The following is a 20660-nucleotide window of genomic DNA, read 5'->3' as shown; positions in this document are numbered from 1 at the left end:
GTTCCCTTATGCTCTCCCTGAAACTCTGTACAACCTCTGGTTTAGTCAGTTTATCCAGGTCCCATCTCCTTAAATTCCCACCTTTTTGCAGTTTCTTCAGTTTTAATCTACAGTTCATAACGAATAGATTGTGGTCAGAGTCCACATCTGCCCCTGGAAATGTCTTACAGTTTATAACCTGGTTCCTAAATCTCTGTCTTACCACTATATAATCTATCTGATGACTTCTAGTATCTCCAGGATTCTTCCATGTATACAACCTTCTTTTATGATTCTTGAACCAAGTGTTAGCTATGATTAAGTTATGCTCTGTGCAAAATTCTACCAGACGACTTCCTCTTTCATTTCTCTCCCCCAATCCATATTCACCCACTGTGTTTCCTTCTCTCCCTTTTCCTACTCTCGAATTTCAGTCACCCATGACTATTAAATTTTCGTCTCCCTTCACTACCTAAATAATTTCTTTTATCTCATCATACATTTCATCAATTTCTTCATCATCTGCAGAGCCAGTTGGCATATAAACTTGTACTACTGTAGTAGGCATGGGCTTCGTGTCTATCTTGGCAACGATAATGCGTTCACTATACTGTTTCTAGTAGCTTACCCGCACTCCTATTTTTTTATTCATTATTAAACCTACTCCTGCATTACCCCTATTTGATTTTGAATTTATAACCCTGTTATTCACCTGACCAAATGTCTTTTTCCTCCTGCCACCGAACTTCACTAATTCCCACTGTATCTAAGTTTAACCTATCCATTTCCCTTTTTAAATTTTCTAACCAACCTACCCAATTAAGGGATCTGACATTCCACGCTCCGATCCGTAGAACGCCAGTTTTCTTTCTCCTGATAACGACGTCCTCTTGAGTAGTCCCCGCCCGGAGATCCGAATGGGGGACTATTTTACCTCCGGAATATTTTACCCAAAAGGACGCCATCATCATTTAACCATACAGTAAAGCTGCATGCCCTCGGGAAAAATAACGGCTGTAGTTTCCCCTTGCTTTCAGCCGTTCGCAGTACCAGCACAGACATTAGAATGGGAAAACTCAAAATCTATTTTCCCAACATTCGTTGTCCGTCGAAACAAAACACCGCTGTAAGAATGTATGTCATGGATTAAAAACTGCCAGTTTCCTATATAGTGGATGGGTCCAAAACAAATCGTACAATAGTGATCGCTTCTCCGATCTATACGGAACCGGTACTGATACAGTAAAAGGACCAAATAGAGCTGAAGCGGTTGTTAATACCCAAGATAACTACCGTTTTAAATATGACGGACTTTTGGATTTTTGAATTTAGCAGCAAATTGTCACGTACGAACTGAAAATTGGAAATCAGTGTGCAGTTGACGGGAAGGAATGTTGTAGGGAAATGTGTTTCTCTGTGTTTAGAGAGCATTCGGTTGCCACGAGTAGCGCAGTGGCAGAGGTGTGCAAAGGGATAGTTAGTCGCCGGACGGCCAGCAACGAATAGTGGCCACAGAGCCAGTACGGGAAGCTTCTGCTAGCTGGTGTATAGCTGAGAGCTAAGAGCTGAGAGCTAATGGTCAGCGTGTGGCGTGACCGATATGTGAACACAACCTGGTGGAGCGGTTGGTGTCTCTCCCGAGCCGAAAGGACGGCAATCCCATTGGAGGTGGACAAAGGAGCTCCTGGATATGAAGAGAAGTGCTACCTGCATGCTTCATTGTTCGATAATTGCATCCTGGTGCTTGAGTGATTCAGCTCACCAAATTACCTTTCATTAGGAAAGTTGAATGCGCTCAACGATTGTGGTGTGACTATCAAAATGATAGACTGCAGCAGTCAGTCGTCTTTTTATTTCTAGCTTTATTAAAGCAGATCTGGATTCCGCTAGTAACTAGCCATTTATCCGTGCAGTATTTCAGAGTTTTTATATCCGCCCTAGTACACCCATAGCTGTTGTTTGGGCTCCTGTCACAATTCATTCAAGACTTGAATGCACTAGGGCAGGCGTAAGAGCTTTGAAATACTGCGTCCATAACGGCTAGTTACTAGCTAAAATCTGGATCTCCTTTAGTAAAGCTAGGAAGTAAACGACAACTGATTGCTGGTCCCCCTCAATTTAATTCAGTCAGTGTGCAGTGCTGATTAGTAGCGGTGCACTGAATGAACTGGTCAGTAAGTGGCATTATACATGGAAGTCCATCGTTATGCGACAAGTTGTGGTCTTTGTTCGTGACATGCTTTGCATGCCGGTGTGTTCTCTGGAGGCGAGAGCCATTTGGATTTTGTTAAATTACGTGCTCTGAGCATAGTGATTTGTACTATGCAGAAAGGGATTTTGTTTGTTTTACGCTGTGTGTGTGACTGATTTGTTGATGCCTTTTGTACGGTCACCGTGTGAGTTGTTTTCTGCATGTGACCATTTTGTTCGTTTTATTGTGCAGGAGTTTGAGATACGTGCATGGATAGTTATTGTGATAGGTCAGATATGACTGTGCCACACCAAAGGCGGCAACACGAATCGATTCCACAGTCATTAGCGAGGGCTTGCTGCAATCTGCAGCAACGTGTGGGAAGTGGTCAAGAAGACCACGCCTCCCATCTCAACACAGCAGTACCTCGTACTGAGGTCAATATAGAGGCGAGCTAGAAAGAGCTCTCCCCAATTCGTGACCTTAGTTACAGCAGTCAACATCATCAACAAGGACAACGTTTTTGTCGATCGGTGGAAAATATATCTGTGTAGTTGTCTTAATGTTGAGGTTGTACATCAAGAGAACAGCTTGTGATTGTGTGCATCAAATGGTGCTTTCGTAGTCAATAACAGGTGTAAATATCTTACGTGCTCCTGCGGCAAAGAACTTTTTATTTGCTAGTGCAATAAAGTGAAATAATATTTCACCTGTTGTACTGAAAAGTGAAACATCTCTCAGAGCACTCAGAAAACCCACAGCTTTGACTGGACGACTGTAGTTTCGTCCAGTCACAACAGTTTTGTAGAGCTATGGTCTTAGCAGCTAGTTGGTATTGGCAGCAGTGGTAGACCAATATTCAGATATGTTGTTGTTGTTGTGGTCTTCAGTCCTGAGACTGGTTTGATGCAGCTCTCCATGCTACTCTATCCTGTGCAAGCTTCTTCATCTCCCAGTACTTACTACAACCTACATCCTTCTGAATCTGTTGAGTGTATTCATCTCTTGGTCGACCTCTACGATTTTTACCCTCCACGCTGCCCTCCAATACTAAATTGGTGATCCCTTGATGCCTCAGGTCCTACCAAACGGTTCCTCCTTGTCAAGTTGTGCCACAAACTCCTCTTCTCCCCAATCCTATTCAATACCTCCTCATTAGTCATGTGTTCTACCCATCTAATCTTCAGCATTCTTCTGTAGCACCACATTTCGAAAGCTTCTATTCTCTTCTTGTCCAAACTATTTATCGTCCATGTTTCACTTCCATACATGGCTACACTCCATACAAATACTTTCAGAAACGACTCCCTGACACTTAAATCTATACTTGATGTTAACAAATTTCTCTTCTTCAAAAACGCTTTCCTTGCCATTGCCAGTCTACATTTTATATCCTCTCTACTTCGACCATCATCAGTTATTTTGCTCCCCAAATAGCAAAACTCCTTTACTACTTTAAGTGTCTCATTTCCTAATCTAATTCCCTCAGCATCACCCGATTTAATTTGACTACATTCCATTATCCTTGTTTTGCTTTTGTTGATGTTCATCTTATATCCTCCTTTCAAGACACTGTCCATTCCGTTCAACTGCTCATGCAAGTCCTTTGCTGTCTCTGACAGAATTACAATGTCATCTGCGGACCTCAACGTTTTTATTTCTTCTCCATGGATTTTAATACCTACTGCGAATTTTTCTTTTGTTACCTTTACTGCTTTTCCCATAGGTAGATAATCACAATGAAGTCATAGTTGTTTTGGTACATTAGGGTTAACTGCATGCATTATATCAATTTTATTTCCTGTCTGTGGCCGAGGGCCATATAATGTAATTGTTACTGTTGCTTGACTAAGCACTGGGGCAACAGCTTGGTTTTAATTCTGTTTGGTGTACTGAAAGCATTTTATTGATGTTCTGTTGTTTGAGCCCTGCTTTCAATACCCATACAGGGCTGCAGATTAATTTCAATATCACTATTATTGATTATTGTTCTGGTATCAAAAAGAATTTCGTGTTTAATAAATTATTTGTTAGATTGAGCCAATGTCTGCACAAGTCCCAACCCGAACCCGATTCACTCGCAACATACGCTACAACCGTTACGGCATGAGGTTTTGTTTCGACTTTATACGCAGCTGCTAATGATATACCTGTATGAAGAACTAAATGATGCAACGATTTTCTTTGACTGCCTTCCAATGCCACTTGTTTGGCTAAGACCGTCATGTCACTTACGACTGCAAGAGGAACGGGCTGCAGGTTATACAACATTCGGCACCTGCCTTCCTGCCAACGCAACGCTGAACACAGAAGTTGCATCGTACGTGAAACACCCTGTGTTTTGGGTACAATGGCAAAACAGTTAACTATGGAAGGTTACTTAATTGGTATGCCACATTTTTCTCCTGAGCGGGCCGGAGTGGCCGAGCGCTTCTAGGCGCTTCAGTCTGGAACCGCGCGACCGCTACAGTCGCAGGTTCGAATCCTGCCTCGGGCATGGATGTGTGTGATGTACTTAGGTTAGTTAGGTTTAAGTAGTTCTAAGTTCTAGGGGACTTATAACCTCAGCAGTTAAGTCCCATAGTGCTCAGAGCCATGTGAACCATTTTTTTTTCTCCTGACGGGCCATCCACAACTGTTGATATTCATCAAATACAAAATCCGCCATAGTTGTAAAAATTGGTTCAAATGGCTCTGAGCACTATGGGACTTAACTTCTGAGGTCATCAGTCCCCTGGAACTTAAAACTACTTAAACCTAACTAACCTAAGTACATCACACACACCCATGCCCGAGGCAGGATTCGAACCTGCGACCGTAGCGGTCGCGCGGTTCCAGACTGAAGCCCCTAGAACCGCTCGGCCACACCGGCCGGCTGTAAAAATTATTTATTTCTAAACATTAAAGCACAAGCCGGTTTCTTGACATTCTGGTGTATATATGAAGTGATCCCATAAAGGATGACCTGAGATTAAGTTAGGCTAACATATGTTAACCTCAGGTTTGCATCCTTTATGGAATCATATTTTAATACGCACCTGAAGATGGTAGAGAAGCCTTGAAACAGGGATGCTTTCCTTTTTAGATATAATTAATTTTTATAACTGTAGCGGATTTTATCATTGATGGTTAAACTATATGATGCTAATGACTCTGCATCATAAAGAAAAGTACTTTTCGATTGTGCCTATGAGCTGAACATACTGCTGTTACGTAATTGGGGCAATAAACAACGCAAAATTTATCTTACAAAATTCAACGGCTGTGTTTTTAAATGCACTGACAGGCTGTTCCGTGGGTTCCTGGAATAATATTTTATACATTACGAATGTAACCACGCACTACACTGGAGCAATACTACACCGGTTTCGTGTGTGTTTTGATTCATAATATACTTTTAAATATATTGTCACTTTTTATTTAAAATGTAGAAACCTGGAAAGAGAGGAATTTAAAGAGAACCACGCCAGGTGCGTGACTTAAGATGGGTATTCGAGAAACTACGTGATCTGCCGTGATTTCGCGGCACATTTGTAGTCCTTCCCTACTGGAGCCAAAGCTGCAGCACATTTCTCAGTTTGCCTAGGGGGCGTGTGGATCAGGTGAGGTACCCGCGACAGCGCCACCTGTACCGTCGAGTGAGTGACTGTGCAAACTGTTGTGAAGAGCAGCATAATTAGTGTTGTGCAGTTGCATCTGGGACTTAAAACTGTTTCTTGTAGTCCAAATCTTAATTGTGAAGGCTGTGTTACGGATGTTATTGCTCCCTTTTGTTGATGTAAATTATTTATCCCACGAATTCTGTAATGTAATGTAATGCAATTAATTCTTTGATTTTTTATAATTCCAGTCTTGGATGAAAATTTTTATTTGTTATCACATTAATTTCGGTCGGTAATGACCGTCTTCAGACCTGAGTAAAAACGGGTTGCATCACGTATCACGCCTTTTTCGTGACTGTCACAGTTCGTAATACAATACTGTTATTCGATTTATAGGTACTGTATTTTCACACTCAGAAATTTTGCTCTTTTCATTGCGAATTTATTAGCAGGTCTATCAATTAACGTTTCTATGACTACTGTACTCAATTTAGTCTTCGATCGCTATTCTTTGTTTTCAATTACCGCTTTCGGGCTAGCTGCCTATCTTCAGATCATATAGTGTAGTTACAGAGTAACTTGTCCATACAGAACACTCGGTTCGCTGTCATAAGCAAACCGAGTGTTCTGTGGCAGCAAGAGAGGCGAAGAAAACCAATGTGCACTCCGTGTGCATACCGGGGGGAGTCATTCCAGATGTGGAAAGGGTCCTTCCGGATGCCATGAAGGGTACAGGGTGCACCCATCTGCAGGTGGTCGCTCATGTCGGCACCAATGATGTGTGTCGCTATGGATCGGAGGAAATCCTCTCTGGCTTCCGGCGGCTATCTGATTTGGTGAAGACTGCCAGTCTCGCTAGCGGGACGAAAGCAGAGCTCACCATCTGCAGCATCGTCGACAGGACTGATTGCGGACCTTTGGTACAGAGCCGAGTGGAGGGTCTGAATCAGAGGCTGAGACGGTTCTGCGACCGTGTGGGCTGCAGATTCCTCGACTTGCGCCATAGGGTGGTGGGGTTTCGGGTTCCGCTGGATAGGTCAGGAGTCCACTACACGCAACACGGGTAGCAGGGGTTGTGTGGCGTGGGCTGGGCGGTTTTTTAGGTTAGATGGCCTTGGGCAAGTACAGAAAGGGCAACAGCCTCAACGGGTGCGGGGCAAAGTCAGGACATGCGGGGACCAAGCAGCAATCGGTATTGTAATTGTCAACTGTCGAAGCTGCGTTGGTAAAGTACCAGAACTTCAAGCGCTGATAGAAAGCACGGAAGCTGAAATCGTTATAGGTACAGAAAGCTGGCTTAAGCCAGAGATAAATTCTGCCGAAATTTTTACAAAGGTACAGACGGTGTTTAGAAAGGATAGATTGCATGCAACCGGTGGTGGAGTGTTCGTCGCTGTTAGTAGTAGTTTATCCTGTAGTGAAGTAGAAGTGGATAGTTCCTGTGAATTATTATGGGAGGATGTTACACTCAACAACCGAGCTAGGTTAACAATTGGCTCCTTTTACCGACCTCCCGACTCGGCAGCATTAGTGGCAGAACAACTGAGAGAAAATTTGGAATACATTTCACATAAATTTTCTCAGCATGTTATAGTCTTAGGTGGAGATTTCAATTTACCAGATATAGACTGGGACACTCAGATGTTTAGGACGGGTGGTAGGGACAGAGCATCGAGTGACATTATACTGAGTGCACTATCCGAAAATTACCTCGAGCAATTAAACAGAGAACCGACTCGTGGAGATAACATCTTGGACCTACTGATAACAAACAGACCCGAACTTTTCGACTCTGTATGTACAGAACAGGGAATCAGTGATCATAAGGCCGTTGCAGCATCCCTGAATATGGAAGTTAATAGGAATATAAAAAAAGGGAGGAAGGTTTATCTATTTAGCAAGAGTAATAGAAGGCAGATTTCAGACTACCTAACAGATCAAAACGAAAATTCCTGTTCCTACACTGACAATGTTGAGTGTTTATGGAAAAAGTTCAAGGCAATCGTAAAATGCGTTTTAGACAGGTACGTGCCGAGTAAAACTGTGAGGGACGGGAAAAACCCACCGTGGTACAACAACAAAGTTAGGAAACTACTGCGAAAGCAAAGAGAGCTCCACTCCAAGTTTAAACGCAGCCAAAACCTCTCAGACAAACAGAAGCTAAACGATGTCAAAGTTAGCGTAAGGAGGGCTATGCGTGAAGCGTTCAGTGAATTCGAAAGAAAAATTCTATGTACCGACTTGACAGAAAATCCTAGGAAGTTCTGGTCTTACGTTAAATCAGTAAGTGGCTCGAAACAGCATATCCAGACACTACGGGATGATGATGGCATTGAAACAGAGGATGACACGCGTAAAGCTGAAATACTAAACACCTTTTCCAAAGCTGTTTCACAGAGGAAGACCGCACTGCAGTTCCTTCTCTAAATCCTTGCACAAACGAAAAAATGGCTGACATCGAAATAAGTGTCCAAGGAATAGAAAAACAACTGGAATCACTCAATAGAGGAAAGTCCACTGGACCTGACGGGATACCAATTCGATTCTACACAGAGTACGCGAAAGAACTTGCCCCCCTTCTAACAGCCGTGTACAGCAAGTCTCTAGAGGAACGGAGGGTTCCAAATGATTGGAAAAGAGCACAGATAGTCCCAGTCTTCAAGAAGGGTCGTCGAGCAGATGCGCAAAACTATAGACCTATATCTCTGACGTCGATCTGTTGTAGAATTTTAGAACATGTTTTTTGCTCGAGTATCATGTCGTTTTTGGAAACCCAGAATCTACTATGTAGGAATCAACATGGATTCCGGAAACAGTGATCGTGTGAGACCCAACTCGCTTTATTTGTTCATGAGACCCAGAAAATATTAGATACAGGCTCCCAGGTAGATGCCATTTTTCTTGACTTCCGGAAGGCGTTCGATACAGTTCCGCACTGTCGCCTGATAAACAAAGTAAGAGCCTACGGAATATCAGACCAGCTGTGTGTCTGGATTGAAGAGTTTTTAACAAACAGAACACAGCATGTTGTTATCAATGGAGAGACGTCTACAGACGTTAAAGTAACCTCTGGCGTGCCACAGTGGAGTGTTATGGGACCATTGCTTTTCACAATATATATATAAATGACCTAGTAGATAGTGTCGGAAGTTCCATGCGGCTTTTCGCGGATGATGCTGTAGTATACAGAGAAGTTGCAGCATTAGAAAATTGTAGCGAAATGCAGGAAGATCTGCAGCGGATAGGCACTTGGTGCAGGGAGTGGCAACTGACCCTTAACATAGACAAATGTAATGTATTGCGAATACATAGAAAGAAGGATCCTTTATTGTATGATTATATGATAGCGGAACAAACACTGGTAGCAGTTACTTCTGTAAAATATCTGGGAGTATGCGTGCGGAACAATTTGAAGTGGAATGATCATATAAAATTAATTGTTGGTAAGGCGGGTACCAGGTTGAGATTCATTGGGAGAGTGCTTAGAAAATGTAGTCCATCAACAAAGGAGGTGGCTTACAAAACACTCGTTCGACCTATACTTGAGTATTGCTCATCAGTGTGGGATCCGTACCAGATCGGTTTGACGGAGGAGATAGAGAAGATCCAAAGAAGAGCGGCGCGTTTCGTCACAGTGTTATTTGGTAACCTTGATAGCGTTACGGAGATGTTTAATAAATTCAAGTGGCAGGCTCTGCAAGAGAGGCGCTCTGCATCGCGGTGTAGCTTGCTCGCCAGGTTTCGAGAGGGTGCGTTTCTGGATGAGGTATCGAATATATTGCTTCCCCCTACTTATACCTCCCGAGGAGATCACGAATGTAAAATTAGAGAGATTCGAGCGCGCACGGAGGCTTTCAGACAGTCGTTCTTCCCGCGAACCATACGCGACTGGAACAGGAAAGGGAGGTAATGACAGTGGCACGTAAAGTGCCCTCCGCCACACACCATTGGGTGGCTTGCGGAGTATAAATGTAGATGTAGATGTACACAAGTTACTCTGTAACTACACTATATGATCTGAAGATGGGCAGCTAGCCCGAAACCGGTAATTGAAAATAAAGAATAGCGATCGAAGACTGAAACGCCATATTTTATTTAATGAACGATCGCGGAATTACCATTGAGACAAACATGTCTAGTTTTGATCCCATAAGGCGCATTTTCCCTGGTATTTCGCCGGATATTTCGTTTATGCAACGTGTGGCTGGACGCAGTCCAACCAATACTGCTAGTCCCGTCTTTCACGCGACGCCCCATGTCGACGGAAAGTGTCTGTTAGTTTCCCGTTACGAGTAAAGTGATTTCTAAAACGGAATTTCACGTGCCCATTTTATAGAGCAGTATTCGCATTAGCGGTAAGTATTAACAGGGACAGTAAAACACGAAGAATTCTGAGTACTCCATCAGTAACAGTATTGCCCTCGCCCGCGCTGACAACTGCCAGCATCCGACAGCGCTTCTCGGTCGCTGTTGGAGTACTGTTTATTCTTTGTGAACTACTGTCACTGTTTATACATATCGGTAAAACAGATATCCAACGCATACCATAAACCATTACGTCTAATACAGTACAATGACTTTAATCAGGCCGCTCCAAAACCTTATTATATTGTTTCATTATGAGATACATTGGAAAGAACATCCAGCTCCTCAGAGAGTTATAATGCTGCCACTTTCGTACAAGTGCAAGAACGTATAAAACAAGAATGTCGCGCATTTGTATTTTCATTTGATATCCATAACGATGGTCAAGCCTAACTATAACTTCAAATTTAAACTGAGAACTTAACATCGTCTCTCCATTCTGAGTATTTGAATCTACTGACGTACAGGGAGACAGATATCGTAGCTGTTGTCGAGCTACATGGGAGTTCATGCTGAAGGCATCCAAAAGTAAGCACAGTACTGTACAAACTTATATCACTCCCTGGATTCGGGGACAAATTGTGCCGAATATTTCGGCGGTTGCTTGCAGTTGCGAGGTGAGCAGCGAAGGTGCCCTCTGCGACCTCTGTTGTCCGCGACCTTGGCGAACCAGCCAGCAGGCCGGGAGCCCAGTTGGGAAAACTCGTACCCGGCGGATACAGCGGACCAGGTGGTCAAACACCATTGGGCGCCCGTTTCGCTGAGTATTAACACTTTGCCGTCCGGCGACACTACAGTGGTGTCGTGTGCATAGTATCGCGCTTTGGCAGATGACAGCACTTTAGTATCTTTTTAATTCTCTTGGTGTGGTGTTTGGGTAACTATAAGTTACACACGTAAAGAAGTTTTTTGTTTTTATAAGTACTTGTGCACGTTCATCATGGCAGACGAAAGAGACGATACGACTCCATCAGTAAACACTACCGGGCTAAGTTGCCGTGGTCGATCTGTAGAACTTCTTCTCCCTGACGTTTCGTTCTCAACTACGGAGAACATCTTCCGAGTCGTTGACTCACCTCGGAAGATGTTCTCCGTAGTTGAGAACGAAACGTCAGGGAGAAGAAGTTCTACAGATCGACCACGGCAACTTAGCCCGGAAGTGTTTACTGATGAAGACGCCGGCCGTGAAAGCCTACATGGAATGTGACGATACGACTATTTACGACGAATGCGCCGGCGTCTTGTCTGACGTTCCGGACGACTTGACCGATTGGGAAGAAGACACTTGATATCAAAACAATGACAGTGAAGCAGAATTGTCGGAAGACAGTGAAATACGTCCAGGAAGAATTCGGCGAACGCTACGGTTGCCAACTGATTCGGATGAATCAGACGAAGAAGACAGACTATGATTTACTGAGGACCAATAGTAAATTTGGAGGACCTCCGGGTCCACACATATTTCCCAAAGATACACACAGCGTCGTGGATATTGTAGAATTACATATTGGGAACGATCTATTTGAATAAATTAGCAACGAAACCAACAAGTAATATAGTCAAAATGGCAATAGAAGGAACCCGGATTTTAAAAAATGCCAGATTTGTCGACTTTACGGTACCCGAACTTAGAAAATGGTTTGGGGTTGCTATCCTTATGGGAATTGTAAAGAAAAAAAAGGAAACAAAGAAAGAAAGAAAGAATCGATGATTCTGGTCAACGAATCCGTTGATAGACAACTATATTTCGCAAAACGATGTCCCGCAACCGATTCAGACATATATTATAATTTTTACATTTTTCCGACAACAACAATAAACCGGATAATGCCGACCGGCTTTTCAAAGTGCAATTCGTAATTGGTTATTTTTCCAAAAACTTTAAAGAAACGTTTAACCTAAGTCAAAACATCTCAATGAATGAATGATACCGTGGCGTGGACAGTTAAATTTTAAAGTTTACAATCCGTCGAACATTACGAAATATAGCATACTCATTCGAATGCTGTACGGGTCACATTTCCTCATTCAAGATATACGCCGGCGCTGGACAACCCTTAGCAAAAGCAGTGATGGAACTACTGACACCTTCTTATGGATAATTATTATAACAGCATAGAACTTGCAGAGTAGTACTTGAAAAGAACGATACGACAAATTAGAGGATTTCTGGGAAAATTAAAACGCGCTGAAGTCAATGTGTTTGAAGCTTGTTATCAAGGGAAAGGTGACACGCGGCCGGCGACAACCCAAGTAATCCGAATTAGCGCTGCCGGCGCCAAGAGAATAAATTAGTACGAGACGTGCGGACGGCAAGGTGTTAATCGATATATATATATATATATATATATATATATATATATATATATATATATATATATATATATATTTTCTTATGTGGTTTAAAAATTCATCGCCTATTTAAGAATGCTTCAACGAGCACCTGGTAACGTATCAGTGAGATTACTACTCGCGAAAGACGAATTACTATCATTTCACACCTTCCATAGCTGCTACGTAAACTAAAATTTTTAGTATCGTGGTTTACAATAACATTTAAAACTGAGGGACCAAATATCAAGGTAAGGGCTGTAAAATGTTTGCTGTAAAATGTGAAGTTTCACAGCCGAAAATGTCACACAACATATTCCAGGCTATTTTGTCATGGTAGTACGAATTTCTTACTGGAACCTAACGTTTCGCCCACTTCTTCTTCAAGAAGGGTTGTAACTGTTCTGAAGGTTCGGCCCACAACTTGGTTCGCTACTGTGAGTAGCGATTTGTTGTGTCTCTAGATCTGTTGTGTCTCTAGAACGGCTGTGTGTTTTTCGTTTTCTAAACGACAGCCACAAGTCGCACTTAGTACATTTTATTGACAGTTTTCGCTTATTAATTTGCGAAGAGCATTATCAGAAACTCTGAAATTTACAATTTACAGTAGCTGCCTGTTAAATTAAAGAGCAAAATTATTGAACAAAACATACTCAGTGGACTGATGACCATAGATGTTCAGTCCCATAGTGCTCAGGGCCAAGCCATACTCAGTGCGACGTGTGGCTGTCCTGGAAAGCTTAATTTCAACAGTCGATGTTTATCCTGCAGGCAATGCCCGCTCTCGCTAAGAGGTGTGTTTATTACGTTTCAAAATACTGGAGTATAGAGTGACATGTGGAGAGGGCATTAAAGCTGAGTCTTATCGTGAACGGAAACATTAATGGGCCCCTACGATCTGCGATTGTTAAAACAAGTTGAAAAGACTACACTCTTGGAAGAAAATAACACAGCAATGCAAGATGTGAAACAGAAATTGGAGTATGTATTGACATATTTTCGATGTGAACGACAAAAAGCTTTCTGCTGCAGACACAGCTGTCCTAAACGAGGTGTTATCTTTGGCCTTTATAATTCAATAAAAATTCGAGATCTGTAGCTTTCATTAGAAAAAAAATGAAATAGCTCATATTCAAATTCAGCTTTAAGGTGGACAGTTTTGTCCCACCAGACTGCCCCCTACTTTTTGAAAGAAAGGTCGTCCACCAGCCTCATCCCCTTTTTTCGTTTTTCGGCTGATCATTTTCTTGCAGTAAAATGAACGCTGCACATGCGACGGCTGCTAAATCCTCTTCTACGCTCATAATATTGGCTGGTGAAATTGTAATCAAAGCGCTGCTTTATAACAATAATAAAAGGGGCGCAACATTTGCAAGCTATCAGAGCCACCTGCGATTCTACTTCGCCGCAAGCACTTTGGTGTGGATGAGAAGCCAAACGTCAATACATTGGCGACCAACGTTCGGCGGAATTCAGTCTCGTTGGCTGACTGTGTACGCTGCTTTACGGATAGTTACATATCGTGGGAATTTGTGAAGTTTGGCGGCAGGAGGAACGAGACTTCTGGTCAGGTAAATAGGCTACTCCGTTTTAAACACAAAATCAAACAGGGGTAATGCAGGAGTACGTTTAATAATGAATAAGAAAATAGGAACGCGGATAAGCTACTACGAACAGCATATTCAACGCATTATTGCAGACAAGATAGGCACAAAGCCCACACCTACAACAGAAATACACGTTTTCATGCCAACTAGGTCCGCAGACGACTAACAGATTGAACTAATGTATCATGCGATAAAAGAAATTATTCAGATAGTTACGGGAGACGAAAATTTAATAATTGCGGACTAGAATTCCATAGTAGCGAGAGAAGGAAAAGCGAGAGAAGGAAAAGCGAGAGAAGGAAAAGCGAGAGAAGGAAAAGCGAGAGAAGGAAAAGCGAGAGAAGGAAAAGCGAGAGAAGGAAAAGCGAGAGAAGGAAAAGCGAGAGAAGGAAAAGCGAGAGAAGGAAAAGCGAGAGAAGGAAAAGCGAGAGAAGGAAAAGCGAGAGAAGGAAAAGCGAGAGAAGGAAAAGCGAGAGAAGGAAAAGCGAGAGAAGGAAAAGCGAGAGAAGGAAAAGCGAGAGAAGGAAAAGCAAGAGAAGGAAAAGCAAGAGAAGGAAAAGCAAGAGAAGGAAAAGCAAGAGAAGGAAAAGCAAGAGAAGGAAAAGCAAGAGAAGGAAAAGCAAGAGAAGGAAAAGCAAGAGAAGGAAAAGCAAGAGAAGGAAAAGCAAGAGAAGGAAAAGCAAGAGAAGGAAAAGCAAGAGAAGGAAAAGCAAGAGAAGGAAAAGCAAGAGAACGAAAAGCAAGAGAAGGAAAAGCAAGAGAAGGAAAAGCAAGAGAACGAAAAGCAAGAGAAGGTAAGGGAAGGGAAAGAAATAGAAGGGAAAGGAAGAGAAGGAAAGGTACTTCGTTAATATGAACTGGGGTTCAGGAATGAAAGGGGAATCCACCTGGTAGAATTTTGCACAGAGCATAACTTAATCGTAGCTACATTTGGTTTAAGAATCCTAAAAGAAGGCTGTATACATGGAAGAGACCTGGAGACCCAAGTAGGGTTCAGACTGATTATATAATGGTAAAACAGAGATTTAGGTACCAGATTTTAAATTACAAGACATTTCCAGGGTCAGATGTGGACGATGACCACAATTTATTGGTTATGAACATTAGATTACTACTGAAGAAACTGCAAAACAGTAGGAATTTAGGGAGATGAGACCTGGATAAAGTGAAAGAACCAGAGGTTGTACAGAGTTTCAGGGGGCAACGATTGAATAGAACAGGGGAAAGGAATGCAGGAGAAGAAGAATGGGTAGCTTTGAGAGATGAAATAGTGAAGCCAGCCGAGGTAAAAATGGCTAGTAGAAATCCTTGTGTAACTCAAGAGATACTGAATTTAATTGATGAAAGGGGAAAATATAAAAATACAGTAAATGAAGCAGGCGAAAAGGAATACAAATGTCTCAAAAACAAATCTACAAGAAGTGCAAAATGGCTAAGCGGGAATGACTAGAAGACAAATGTAAGGATTTAGAAGCATATATCACTAGGGGTAAGATAGATGCACCTATAGGAAAATTAAAGAGACCTTTGCAGAAAAGCTAACTACCTGTATGAATATCGACAGTCCTAAGCAAGGAAGGGAAAGCGGAAAGGTGGAAAGAGTATGTAGAGTCCATACAAGGGCGATATACTCGTACTTAAGGGTAATGATATGGAAATGGAGGAGGACGTATATGAGATGGCAGGTACGATACTGCTTGAAGAATTTGACGGAGCTCTGAAAGACCTGAGTCGAAGCAGTGGACAAAAATTCCGTTAGAACTACTGATAGCCTTGGGAGAGCCAGTCGTGACAAAACCCTTCCATCTGGTGAGCAAGATGTACTAGACAGGCGAAATACCCTCAGGCTTCAAGAAGAATATAATAATACAAATTCCAAGAAAGCGGGTGGTGACAGGAGTGAAAATTACCGAACTATAATATAATTTAATAAACCACGGATGCAAAATACTAACACCAGTTCTTTACAGACGAATGAAAAAACTGGTAGAAGCCGACCTCAGGGAAGGTCAGTTTGGATTCCGTAGAAATGTAGGAACACGCAGGGCAATACTGATCCTACGACTTATCTTAGAAGACAGGTTAAGGAAAGGCAAACTTACTTTTCCAGTGTTTGTAGACTTAGAGAAAGCCTTTCACAATGTTCATTGGAATACTCTCTTCCAAATTCTGATGATGGTAGAGGTAAAATACAGAGAGTGAAAGGCTATTTACAATTTGTACAGACACGAGATGGCAGCTGTAAGAGTCGAGGGGAACGGAAGGGAAGCAGTGGTTGAGAAGTGATTGAGACACGGTTGTAGCTTGTCCCCGATGTTATTAAGTCTGTGTATTGAGCAAGCAGTAAAGTAAACAAAAGAAAAATTTGGAGTAGGAATTGAAGTTCATAGAGTAGAAATAAAAACTTTCAGGTTTGTCGATGACATTGTAATTCTGTCAGAGACAGAAAAGAACTTGGAAGAGCAGTTGAACGGAATGGACAGTGTCTTGAAAGGAGGATACAAAATGAAGAAAAACAAAACTAGGATAATCGAATGTAGTCCAATTAAATCAGATGATGCTGAGGGAATTAGATTAGGAAATGACACACTTAAAGTAGTAAGTAGTTTTCCTATTTGGAAGCAAAATAACTTCAAAATGGTTCAAATGGCTCTGAGCACTATGGGACTTAACTTCTGAGATCATCAGTCCCCTAGTACTTAGAACTACTTAAACCTACCTAACCTAAGGACACCACACACATCCATGCCCGAGGCAGGATTCGAACCTGCGGCCGTAGCGGTCGCGCGGTTCCAGACTGCAGCGCCTTGAACCGCTCGGCCACCCAGGCCGGCAAACAGTTCAGACAAGAAGAGAATACAACCTTTCGAAAGGTGGTGCTACAGAAGAACGCTGAAAATTAGATGCGTAGATCACTTACCTAATGAGGAGGGACTGATCAGAATTGGGGAGAAGAGGAATTTGTGGCAAAACTTGACTAGATGAAGGGAACGGTTGGTAGGACGCTCTGTGAAGCATCAAGGGATCACGAAATTAGTAATGGGGGGAAGAGTGGGGGGCTAAAAGTCGTAGAGGGAGACCGAGTGATGAATACAGTAAACTGATTCAGAAGTATGTAGGGTGCAGTGGAGTAGCACGGGTAGCTGTATCAGACCAGTATTTGGACTGAAAACCACAACATTGTGGTGTGAAGAAGGCGAATTAAGTAAATGCTAGGGACAGTCGCTGAAAATGAAGAAGAATTGTAGGATCTGTTGAATGGAATGAACAGTCTAATGAATGCAGAATATGGACTGAGTGTAAATCGAAGAACGATGGAAGTAATGAGAAGCAGCAGAAATGAGAATAGCCAGAAACTTACCATCAAAATTCATTCTCACGAAGTAGAAGACGTTTAGGAATTATGATACCTTGAAAGAAAAGTAACTCATGATATATGGTGCAAGGAGGATATAAAAAGCAGACCAGCACCGGCAGATAGGGCATTCATGGCCAACTGCGGTATTTCAGTAACATAGGTCTTAATTTGAGGGAGAAATTTCTGAGAATGTACGTCTGGAGCATAAAACTGCGTGGTAGTGAAACAAGGACTCTGGGAAAAGTCAACAAAAGAGAGTCAAAGCATCTGAGGTGCGGTCTACAGAAGAATGTTGAAAATTAGGTGGATGGTAAGATAAGAATGGGGAGGTTCTCTGCAGAATCGGCGAAGAAAGAAATATATGGAGAATAGGGAGAAGAAGGAACAGGGCGTCCTCTAAGACAGGCCATCTGCTAAGACATCAGGGAACAACTTCAGTGGTATTGGAGAAAAACTGTAGAGGAAGGAGAGATAGGGCATGAACTGCAAGTAGTATGAAAAGGTTGGCACTGGAGAGTTGGGTCGCATCGAACCAGTCAGAAGGCTGATGGAAAAAAAACTCTTCGCAGTATATTCATTTTCTCTGTATTCAGGTTCTCGCTGCAGCAACGGAGGTTTAGCACACCTGTCTACGAAAAGTGAAGGTGCCGTAAGGAATTTAGAAAAATTAAGACATTTACTTTGTTAAGGGGCAGGGTCCTAAAAAGAAGACGCAAACATCATACATACAATTTCAATTGCTGTTTACATTGAGTTAACTATTCTATGCCTGTATTCGAATCCGCTGCATTAAATAGTCTCGATATATAAGCAGCTAATATCTCTGCGACCTCAGCCGTGACTTTTCAATAGACGCCATAAACAGGAACTACTTGTAGCCATTTCCGTAGGGAACACGGGCAAAGGGACTCTCAGTTTGCCGGCCGTTGTGGCCGACCGGTTCTAGGCGCTTCAGGCTAGAACCGCGCGACCGCTACGGTCGCAGGTTCGAATCCTGGCTCGGGCATGGATGTGTGTGATGTCCTTAGGTTAGTTAGGTTTAAGTAGTTCTAAGTTCTAGGGGACTGATGACCTCAGAAGTTAAGTCCCATAGTGCTCAGGGCCATTTAAACCATTTTGAACTCTCAGTTTCACAATCCACTGCAGGTATGACGCAGTCTTTATGACATACTTTATAGTTGTGTCGTGACTAACACTGTAAGTCGCTCAGGATTACCAGAGATATGCGCTAAGCTACCTGGTGACACGAAGACATGTCAGTCTTTCTTCCGAAGCCATAAATCCATTTAACACATGTATATGCTGTCCGATGGATGAATCTAGTTGGGTACTGCCGACCATTGCACTTGTACTAACGGAACGTCACATTGCCAAAAGCGAATAGATGGGGTAGACTGCAGAGTAGACGTCGATCGTGGAAGTGAGTCGTTGATCCATACAGTGACGATAACTCAGAATGGAAATTAAGACGGAGTGATTAGAAACGAATGTATGTGGAATAAAACATGTATGTTTTCTATATAATCTTTATTTCAATGGCTGTTTACATTGAGTTGACTATTCTATATACAAAACGAGTTGTGACAGTTGGTGAAAATACTATCAGTAATCTGGTAGTAACAGAGATATTAGCAACCTCTATCTCTCTGATTGTCCATTAGTCACACAGTATACCGATATAACTAACAACCGCCGCAATAACAGTACAGAGGATGACCATGCAAGGACTTCGCGAGAAAAAGACTATGCTGGCACTAAATACAGAACTAAATACAGGATCGTAATTGTCGTTTATTATACTCACATCAGGTTAGTCCCCCATCTGAACGCCATTTCAAGTACAGTAATACAGCTGCAATCTTTGCAGAAGTTATGTCCTTATTGCTGTTAGAACAAGCGCTATCTAGCACACGAATGGGCAACCGACAGCCCGCGGACCAAATCTGGGCCGCGACACGTTTCAATCCGGTAAGCTGAAGAATTTTGTGGGAGAGCGAGGCCCTTAAATTGTACTTCGCCCGGGACGCATTTTTGGACATTTCCCGTTCTGTTCGCATTTTTCCAGTTTGGCTTCTGTGTCATTCGATATATGATAACTTCAAGCAATTTAGACTTTTGAACTTTTTAAAATGAGCAAAGAAATGATGGCTTAATTTTATTTGGTATCACAGAAAAAAAATCCATTCCTATGCAGTCACTAATAAAAATGTTACACAAGTATTTCATAAATGCTTGCTAATTGTGTTTGTGGATATTAAAACACTAACTTTGAAACTCTCGAATCCGTCCTGTGCCCCGTAATCCTACAGTCACTCTTAATTAGTTGTCGACTAGGTTTTCCTGTCTCACTGCTTTATTTCGTTTTTCCATTGTTTCTCGTATTAACATTAGTAAATAATTTTTGTCTTTGGTGGAAATATTAGCACAATGCAATTGTTGAACCTGAAGGCAATTTATAGTGAATTAGCTGCAACCAGTTGTTTTTATAGCCGTTCATTCTTCCATGACAACGCATCAGATCCACAGATGTTTACCATTATTTGCGTGTCGTAAACATTGTTTCTTACTAACACTATTGTAGAATTTTGCAACGGAAGTTCATAATCCTGTTCTTGCAAAACGTCGTAATTAAATAGTGTTCAAGAAGCGTAAATATACATAAATATCTGAAGATGGGATGAACAACAATGAATGTGCTCTCAAAAAAGCATGTTTGGAGGCATAATTTGTTCCGTTGAGTGTCAGAAGGGCTGCTGTTCATATCGGTACGTTATCACATAAACGTTAACGCGGATGCCAAAGTTATTACTATTCGCTAGGATCGCTACAGTCGCGCTACGTTACTAGGCCGCCCGCGAGCTTAAGTGTATGAACCAAGCTTGCGCGTCTCGAAGTGTTGCCAATGCTTGATCCAGGATTTGTCGATTTGATTTTTGAGGTACACAATTCTTCAATCACAGAAAAGTTTCTGCACGATTAATTTCTTGTCCGACATGTGGGAAGTTGTGGCACAGGTTCTGCAACTGTTGTGATTACTTGGAAACAAATAACACCACCAGTTGCACTTTTATTTGCGTTCAACACGACCAGTTCGGGCGCCAAGGCCGTTTTCTAGCTGCTATGCGTCGGTCGTTGTGGGGTACACTGACAGACTGTCTGCGTGCTCCTACGACGATTCATAACCACTGGTGGCCGAAATCCGTAGTGTTGATCAAAAGTAGAAGCGC

The 20660-nt window shown here is 42.3% G+C and overlaps 1 protein-coding gene and 1 non-coding gene across 2 annotated transcripts in view; both read right to left on the bottom strand.

Moving 5' to 3' along the window:
- The window catches only part of LOC124775891 (facilitated trehalose transporter Tret1-like), a 349558-nt gene that overhangs the window by 243928 nt on the left and 84970 nt on the right, over nt 1–20660 (bottom strand). The window lies entirely within an intron of this gene.
- Nucleotides 16822–16905, bottom strand: Trnas-gga. The gene is given in 2 exon segments: nt 16822–16856; nt 16866–16905. It is a non-coding gene; the product is annotated as a tRNA-Ser (tRNA).

The sequence above is a fragment of the Schistocerca piceifrons genome, chromosome 2, assembly GCF_021461385.2.
Source record: "Schistocerca piceifrons isolate TAMUIC-IGC-003096 chromosome 2, iqSchPice1.1, whole genome shotgun sequence".
NCBI classification, from domain to species: Eukaryota; Metazoa; Arthropoda; class Insecta; order Orthoptera; family Acrididae; genus Schistocerca; species Schistocerca piceifrons.
This window is presented reverse-complemented; position numbering and strand designations above follow the sequence as displayed.